At 46.0% G+C, this 9,774-nt stretch overlaps 1 long non-coding RNA gene across 1 annotated transcript in view; it reads left to right on the top strand.

Annotated features, from left to right (window-relative positions):
* Window positions 1–726, top strand: part of LOC110297503 — a 3,918-nt gene extending 3,192 nt beyond the window's left edge. The window contains exon 3 of the long non-coding RNA XR_002378293.1: window positions 506–726. This is a non-coding gene — a long non-coding RNA (uncharacterized LOC110297503). The remainder of the gene's footprint in view (window positions 1–505) is intronic.
* The last annotated feature ends 9,048 nt before the right edge of the window (window positions 727–9,774 follow it).

Below are 9,774 nucleotides of genomic sequence, written 5' to 3' on the forward strand. Positions count from 1 at the left end.
AGAAAGAGAGAAAGAGAGAAAGAGAGAAAGAGAGAAAGAGAGAAAGAGAGAAAGAGAGAAAGAGAGAAAGAGAGAAAGAGAGAAAGAGAGAAAGAAAGAAAGAAAGAAAGAAGAAAGAAAACCCTCGTGGGCACCAGGATGGCTCAAGCAGGTAAAGATGCCTGTTGCTAAGCCTGACATGAGTTCAGTCCCTGAGACCCATGGAGCAGAAGGAAAGGGCCAGCTCTTCCAACAGATCTCCGTTCCCACGCACAGGCTAGATACATAAAAATGCACTGCCCATGTGTATGTATGCACACAGGTATATGCAGTGCTCCAGAGGCCTGAAGAAGGTGCCACATTCCCTGGACCTGAAATTATAGAAGGTTGCCTTGTGGGTTCTAGGAACTGAACCTAGGTCCTCTGCAGGAATAGCAAGTGTTCCAAGCCACTGTCCCACCACCCTAGGTCCCTAAAAATGTAATTTAAAAAATTTTAAAGACTTGTTTTTCTTTTGTGTTTCCAGGTCAGAGTCCCTGAATGAATAGAAAAGGAATTCTTTTTAAGTGTCATTGTTAAGTTACAAGCTGACAGTGGAAAACCAGCAACCACACCCAGACTTCCAGGAGTACTACGGAAGATGAAATGACCCTCCCCGCTCTCCCCTCTACGCTACTCGGAGACTTGTCTTCCCAACCCAGGAAGCTCGCTCCTCAGCCTTTAAGAAGATAAACAAAAACAGCTGCTATTTTTGAAGGGGTATTTTTGTCAAACAATCTCTGGTTTCCTTCAGGAATTTCAGCCACATAGTCCCCTCAGTGGTGTGGTTTCCGGAGCTGACACACATCCGATTGGGCAATTGGTGTGGTTACTTCTGTCTGTCCATTCCCTCAAAGTTTCTGTTCCTGGGAGGGATAGCCAGGCCAAGCAGCGAGCAGCGACTCCAACCCCTCCTCCATCCCTGAGTCCACCACCATCACTCAGCCCTTGCCTCTATCAGAGGATGTGGGGGACATCAGAGACACAAGAGCCTGATGTAGAGGTTCACACCCCTAATGCCAGCACCCAGGAAATGGAGGCAGATCAGTTAAGACCTAAGGTCAGCCTAGGCTTAGGAGACCTTGTCTCAAAAGATCCCAGAACAAACAAACAGGATTCAGGGAAGCAGGGCTCACCTCTCCAGAGCTCAGTGTAAGGAATACTCTATGGCTGAGTGTCTACACTACACCATTGGGAAGGTGGTTCATGTTTTCAATCCTAGCACTTGGGAGGCAAAGGCAAGAGGATCATTACAGCTAGTCTGGTCTACAGACTGAGTACCAGGCCAGCTCTGTGTGTGTGTGTGTGTGTGTCCCCATGATGTGCAGGGTCACCAGCATAGCAGTTTGTCCTTCCAACAACCTACCTGAGTTGCAGATCCAGAGACTTCAACCACTCACAGCTCAGGTAAGAGACCTGAGCCCAAGTTCAGGGTGCCCAGAGAAGCAAAGATTAGTAGGTGTCCTCTGTGTGGGTCCAAGAAAAAGTCTTCTAAGAGTCAGGGTACCTTCAGGAGGCATTGATGCGCATTGGGCGACTCCCCTGGAACACCACTAGAAAGGCCCCTCTATTGCTGGACTCCCTGGTTGATCCTCACCTTGCATCAATGTTAAGATCCCCCTACACTCATCCTGATAGGCAAGCCATGCCTGACACTTCTCTTAGAGACCCAGCAACAGGGTTACATGTTAATAGAGCTTCGCAACAACTAATGTGTGTTGCAGACTTAAGGAAAACACCGTTCTAAGCTAAAAAGCAGAGTCAAGATTCAGAGCCAGGGGACCTGTTATCTGTGCCTGAATTCAGGTTTCAGGTCAGCCTGGTATAGATACTCAGGCTGGATACTATATCCGAAGGGGTGTCATTCAAGTTGTCGATATCACATTGGATATACAGGTGGGAAGATGTTCTGGGTGTCTGGGAGGACTTGGGAGGGTCTGGAGAGAACACCTTTCCCATTAGCCCTCAAGAACACAGATGTCCATGAAATTTCACCACAATTGGTCAGAGAATTAGGGAATCCAGTGGGGGGTTGTTGTTTGTTTGTTTGTTTTATTGTTCTTTCTTTTTTTTCTTTTATTTCTTCTACTTACTAATTCACCTTTGTTTCCAATGCTTTAAGTTCTCCACCAACACATGCGTGTTCATGTACATACATTCCACACACATACATGTATATGCACATGTTACACCCAAGAGGCCTGTCTCCCTAAATCAGCTGAATGAGAGTATTCTTCACACATCATTCCAGAGATCAGTCACCTTTGGCCATGGTGCGGTGGACTCAACCCATACCTCAGTCCTACTGAGTGCTGCTGGCCTATCTTCTGGGCTTCTTCACAAAGTAGAGAGCTGTTGAGCATTGACCTTGGCCAGCAGAGAGTGTCAGGGAATTAGTCACAGCTCTGCTCTTTCCACGCTGCATGGGGCACCTCAGTCCTCGTCTCTGTCTGTGATGCACTCAAAGCAGTGAAGTATTTTAATGATTCAGCATATGTGGCCTGGCTCAGGCCATGGATCTAACACAGCATGAAGATAGATGGCAGCTGGTCCCTTCTCTGTCGCCACCCCCAGACTCTGTAGTTGGCTCATCCAGAAACTAGAAGTATGCCCCTCCAGACAGGGAGCAGAAAATGTGTCCCCCAGAGCAACTTCCTGCTGGAGCACGGCCTCCTCCTGATGTCCCTACGAGCTGTGGACAGTCCCTGGACTTCAGCCTCACACATGTGTTGCTTATTTGAAGAGGACAGACTGCCTAAGGGTCAGATGCCACTAGAAGCACAGCGTGTCCCCAGAATTCACATGTCACTTGTACTCTTCCTTGGGTCATCGGCTCATTTGTGTACAGAAGACGTTTAATTGGTTCTGAAAAGCACAGCACCCACAGCTACAGGCCCCACATTAGAAAATGGGTGAGACCCTGCACCTCCACCCTACTGTCTTTTTTTAGCATTTCCCCCCTAAAATCAAATTAGTGGTGTATGGAAATGAACTGAGAAAATTCATTACATTAATTTATCTAATTTTGGAGGCAGACTTGAAATAAACCGCACCTTGGTCTCTAACACTTAGCCCTCCCAGGGTATTGATTTCTGAGTCACATTAGCCTCGTGCAAGGACCTTTTTATAGCCCAAAGGGTTGCGATAGCCAGCTTCCTCATGAATATAAATGTCCTGCTTAGAGGCCCAGAGACATCACTCTCCAAGGTCATTTCAAGGAGTGGCAGGCACAGCAGGCTGCCCGAAGTTCACCCAGGAATCCACAGGCCAGGCATGCAGGAGCTCCATGCAGGGCCCATCGATCCTAAAGAGATCGATGCCATGAACCACAAGTAGCCCCACAGAGGGTGAGGTGGGACTGGGTCACTTCAGGTTCCTGTCAGCCTTTACAATAATAGCTTGTGGAATTAAGAGTCTGTCACCTTAGCGTACACCCCCATGACTGATACAGGCTGTGACAAGGCTAAACTTACCACAGGAGGAAACCCAGTGGCCTAGTAATAGTTTTGCTATCTTATGCTTCACGGTGGACCAGAGGGCCATCTTCAGAATGACATATTTCTGACAGATGGGATGGATCAGTGGTTAGAAGAGCACTTGCTGCCTGCCAAGTCTGATGACCTGGGATCCGTTCCCAGGCTTCACGTGGCGGAGGAAGGGAATCTCCTCCTTCAGGTTGTCTTCTGACCTCTGTGTACATCCACCATGGGGAGCACCCATGACAGAAGACAGAGAGAAAGAGAACAAATAATACATGAATGTCATTTTTATTTTAATAAAGAAGAAGGAGGAGAAAGAGGACCCATTTGTCCAGCAAGACTCCCTGTTTGCCCCAATGTTGGGCTCGTACGGACTGTTTTAGAGAACTTGCTAAATATACTGGAGGATGTTACCAAGTCTACAAACCTTGTACTCAGGGTCTGGAGAGATGGCTCAGTGGTTAAGAACACTGACTGCTCTTCCAGAGGTACTGAGTTCAATTTCCAGCAACCACATGGTGGCTTACAACCATCTGTAATGGGATCTGACGCCCTCTTCTGGTGTGTTTGAAGACAGCTAGTGTGTGTGTGTGTGTGTGTGTAATAAATATAATACATTTTTAAAAGAAAGAGAGAAGTACTTAAACGTGGCAGTTGACTGGATGGATCACCACTCATCATTCATCCACTCCTGCTCTGTCCCACATTCATTCAGGGCATTGTACATGACTTGCTCTGGTCAATGGAATTTAGGCAGAAGCATGGGTGGGGGTGAGGTTGAGGGTCCTAGCTCTCAATATACGTCTTAAAAGTTGAGTCTTGTTTCTACTCACCCCTTGGGAAGCTCCTACCTCTGCCTTGAGAAAAGCATGCCCCAGTCGGCCACTATTTCTGGGTCCCAGATCAAATCTAACCCACCACCTTATCCCAGTGCCTGGCAGGCACTGTCATTATCTGCAGAGGTCATTTGGATACTGAAGTTGTATTGCACTAAGGCTGGGACATCTGGGGAAATGGCAAATGTGGCTGTGTCCTCAGCCATACCCTTCTTTTAAGGATGCAGCTCAGGGTCCACTACTTGATACACTCATTTTCTTTTTCAGCCATCTGAGCTCCTTCTTGCATCCTAGACCTAATGCGCCAACTCCTTCTGCTTCTCTAGCCCCAACCTGACACTCTGTTGCCCCATGCATAGATACAGCATAGATAGATAGATAGATAGATAGATAGATAGATAGATAGATAGATAGATAGATAGATAGATAGATGCATGCATACAAACATACATACAAACATACATACATACATACATACATACATACATACATACATGCATACATACATGCATACATACAGAATAGGCCCAGTTATAGAACAAAGACTAACAGTGAGGGTGGGAAGCGATGAGACCAGTCACTGACTGGGCACCCAGAACACATTATCTCCTGAACCTTGGAAAGGCGGGGCTAGAATTTGAACCTGGGTCCTTTTAGATTTATTTATTTTATGTATCCGAACAGGCTGTTGTTGACACACCAGAAGAGGGCATTGGATCCAATTACAGATGGTTGTGAGCCACCTTGTGGTTGCTGGGAACTGAATTCAAGACCCCTGGAAGAGCAGCCAGTGCTCGTAAATGCTGGGCCATCTCTCCAGTCCTACCTGGATCCTTTTAAATCCAGGATCCAAGTTCTTTTTTGCCTAAGCTTTAAGCTCTGTAGAAGCAAGCCAATTTTACAGCATTTTGGAACCCTTGATCAGGAGAAGGTGATCTCTTCCATCCAGAGCATCACAGAAAGAACAGGTGGAATGGCCATTTTCATAGATCAAAATACTAGAATATCAGCCACTGTGAAGGCTCACCAGAGTCAAGGCTGGCTGAATTAAATCTTGTCTCCTCCATGGCCCAGAAAGATTTCAAAAGAGGCTCTTGAAATGACTGAGTCACTCATCTATTTCCTCCTGGGCAACCAGAAAAACCACAGCTTGCAGCTAGTGTAAGGTCATAAGCCTGGGTATTAAACAAAGAGATATTAAGCAAAAGTGATGCATGCCACTTTCAGGACTGCCCACAAATTCATAGGCATGGTTGTCATTGCAACCCTAGAGCCCATCTGTTATAAAAGGTAACCCAGTAAGATGGAAAAGCCTAGGTGATGAGTCTTCTGCCCAACCCGTGATAGAGTGAATGTGAATGAGAACAAGCATTTCTGGTGTTTATCTATCAGTACTTGGAGAATGTTTGTTATAGAGGCTAGCATGATCTATCCTGATTAATATAGAATGAGAATGTTTTCAGTTATACATAATAGAAAAGGGAACAAGAATATTATAAGCACTTATATGGTTATCTTGGATTCCACATAACAAGGAGTTCAGGAATAAGAAGCTCCAGGACCCAATTTGAAGGACACAATCTGTCTTTCTGCTCAGCTTTCCTTAAGGTGTTGGTTTTTCGTTCTCACACTAGTGAACACATACAGGATGTCTGTTAAATGCCTGCACTTCATCTGCAACTCAGGTAGGAAAAAAGCAAAGGATGGGGCAAAAGGATGAAGGCCACCGAGTCTGCCCCACTCAGACAACTAAGGTTCACTAACTGGGCCAGCAAACACCAGTGACTGACAGTGCAGACAATACAGGGCTATGCCTTCGCAACGCATTCACAATTCATCTCCTGGGCCCGTGGGGCCTGGCCTACCTAAGACCAACAAATCTCTATAGGCCCTGAGCAAAAGACGAGTGACGTAGCGATTGTGTGGTCAACAATAACCCTCCTCCGCACCTGGTAGCTCATGTCAGCTCCCCCTTACTAGGAAGGGCTTCACTTAAGCTCCGCTAATCCTTTGTCCTCTTTGGCCCTCAGCTCCATCCACCTTGGGGCACCATTTCCTCAGCTGCCCAGAGGCTTGGCTCTCATGTAGAGGATTGCTAACAGGCTGATGATCCTGAGTAGCTTGAGACAGCACAATGAAAGATGGCACTATGCCAGGACCCACTATCATCACACTGCTCCTTTGTTAGTGGGGATACTGCTGACAGCCTTCAATAGATCATTGGAAAGCAGCTGAGATGGGTAAAAATCACTCTGCTTGGTGCTTGTGAAGGAAGGGAGGAGGCTCGGTCGGAAGGTAGATCGTAAAAAGCAGGCTGAAAGGAGGCACTGGAAGGAAACAATATGAGTACTGACAAAGCTTTATGCACTGAGATATCCCGGGAAGATGGTGTCTAATGGTGTAAGAGTGAAATCTTTAGAAACAGACAAAATCACCAGTCATTGAAATGGATGTATATGTGTATGTAGGAAGCAGAGGTGAGATTGATGGTGATGGTGATGATGATGACGATGATGACAGACATAGAGACAGATGATGGGTGCATTAAATGAATGAGTGGGTGCACGGATTTATGGATGAGCAGATGGTTTTCAGTCATCTAATATAGTATGCATTCATAAGATATGAGTGTAAAAGGTTTAGAGTGGGAAGCTGCACTGAAAGAGACCTGAGTTTAAACAACAGGCACTCGTATATGGACGAGGCTCAGTGTAGCCCTGAGTAGTGAAAGCATGGACAATGTTTGTTCCTTTTTTTCAACTTTATGCATTTGTAATGTTTTTGCCTTTATAAGCACACACTGTTTTTGTAACCCAAAAAAGCTACTAAGAAAAACATGAGCATTGCTGGGTAAGCTGGAAAACTGGGTAGGGCTGGGGGACAGTCTGTTCAGCTGAGTTAGTGCTCAGAGAAGTCACTGTCCTGTTCTGACTGTCCTCTCTGATGGCCACAGTTCTTATGTAGCCAAGTTCAGGGTCTCTCCCACAGAGCCAGTAACTCTGTGTGGCCCTGGCTTCTGAGGCCTCCCCACATCAGGCTTTAGCTGTGACACCTGGGTACAACCCCAAGTTGTCTTCTGCAGGCACAACCAGCACGAGTCATCTTAAATCATGGTCAGACCTGGAGATTTCTTCCCCTACCTGTATCCCCCGAGGTGCTCTCTCTGCTGACAGAGATTTAGGCTGCTCTGGTGAGCTGAAATTCTCTCCAAATAGTGGGACAATATTCTAACGTGTCCCACATACTGAGCAAAGAAAAACATCTAGATTTCCTCTTATTTTAGTCCAAAGTTAGATTGCTACCATCCATCTTTATTTTTGTGACCTAATTTTCTTCCATTCCACTGTTTTATAATTCCTTGTGACGGTTAATGTTGATGTCAACTTGACAGATATGGAGACGAGGCTCTGGGCATGTCTGTGAGGGATGTTTTAGATTAGGGTAACTGAGGTGGGAAGATTCCCCCTAAGCAGATGGTTCAAGGGCTGGTGAGATGGGTAACTGCATTCCATGGAATCAGGTCCTGGATTCCAAAAAAAAGAGAGTGAGCTGAGCATCATCCTTGGTTGCTCTCTGCCGCCTGACTGCAGACTCGATGTAACCAGCTGCCTGACTGCAGACACATTGTAACCAGCTGCCTGACAGCAGATACAATGTAACCAGCTGCCTGACAGCAGACACATTGTAACCAGCTGCCTGACAGCAGACACATTGTAACCAGCTGCCTGACAGCAGACACAATGTGACCAGCTGCCTGACTGCAGACACATTGTAACCAGCTGCCTGACAGCAGACACAATGTAACCAGCTGCCTGACAGCAGACACANACAGCAGACACAATGTAACCAGCTGCCTGACAGCAGACACATTGTAACCAGCTGCCTGACAGCAGACACAATGTAACCAGCTGCCTGACAGCAGATACAATGTAACCAGCTGCCTGACAGCAGACACAATGTAACCAGCCGCAAAACACTCCTGCTTCAGTATAGTCCTCCATGAAGAGCTGTGCCTGCTTGAACTGGGAGCTAAAGTAGGCACCTCCTCCTGTAAGCTGCTCTTGTGAAGTCTTTGTCATTGCAAGAAGAATATTAATGAAAGCCCATTCTACTGAACTCCAATGATCACACCACACTGACTTGTAACTTCCCAATTAGGTTATGTGGAAATTGGCTGCTTCTGCCATTTTGATGGACAGCTGCCCCATTACTGAAGTCAACTATGCAATGCCAAACTCCTTCCCAATTAACACAATTATTTTTTTTCCAAGGACATACTCTCAGGTATCCCAAGAAGCCTTGAACTAAGTATTCAAATATGATCCTCCTGTCTCTTCCTCCCCAATATTAGACAGGCACACACGACCATGATAGCTTTATTCTCTGCTGGGAACTCAACTCAGGGCTTCGTGCACACTAGGCAAGCAGTCTTCCAAAACCCCAAAAGCCCCAGCACTTCAATCAGAGGAAAATTTTCTAAAAAAGATTCTACAAATTCTTTATATATCTTCTCAATTTTTCTGTAAATCAAAGCTTGCTCTAAGCAAATGAAATCTGTTTTTCTAAAAGAAAAAAAAGGGAAAAAGAAAACAGCTTGTACATATCCTTTAAAAAACAAAAACAAAAACAAAACTAAAAATGACTAAATATTTGAGGGACAGCAGTGAGAAGTGGCCAAAAGAAAGGTAAGAAGATGGCACAATTTGTGGGAGTCTGGCATCTAGAGTTAGGGAAGAGGGGACCCACTGGTGCTTATTACAGTAGAGAGATGAAGGATGGAAAGGACCCCAGGGTACCAACACTGGGAAAGCATTCTCAACAAGTGCATCTCATAATCTCACAACATCCCTCCCTTGTAACAGTAGGAGAGGAAGGGCCTAAAAGGCACCCAAGCTAAGAAGAGAAAGTTTTTCCAGTGAGTAGCATGGCCAAAAGCTAAAAGGCCTAAAGCTCCAAATGCCAGACCATCTGGGTGCCAGAATCACCCCAAGAATCTGTAGCCCAGCTCCTGTGAGCTCTGCATTCTCTTTCTGAATCCCTGCTTCTCACCTGTAAAATGGGCAGATGGGGACTAAATTACATAGTGCTGTGCTTAGCAAAGGGGAGGGTCACCAGAGGAGAACCAGACAATGAGAAGCTACCATTATTTCTGTATGGTCTTCAGGAACATTTGTGCATGTGTGCGTGCACACACACACACACACACACGCATATAACTAATTGTACCTGCCCTTGTCCTGGTACCTGCCCAGAACTCATCTTTCTAGGACTGTCTCTGCCATCTGACAAAAACATGGAGCCCTAGCTCTGAATCTCACTGTTTCTGGAGCCCTGAGTTCTTCCCCTGCCATATATCCCCAGTGCAACACACATTTTTATTGGGTCAATCACCCTGTCCTCAGTAGCAGTCCTTATGTTCTGTGTCTTCCCTAACCTACCCC

This window comes from Mus caroli, chromosome 7, assembly GCF_900094665.2.
Source record: "Mus caroli chromosome 7, CAROLI_EIJ_v1.1, whole genome shotgun sequence".
NCBI lineage: Eukaryota > Metazoa > Chordata > Mammalia > Rodentia > Muridae > Mus > Mus caroli.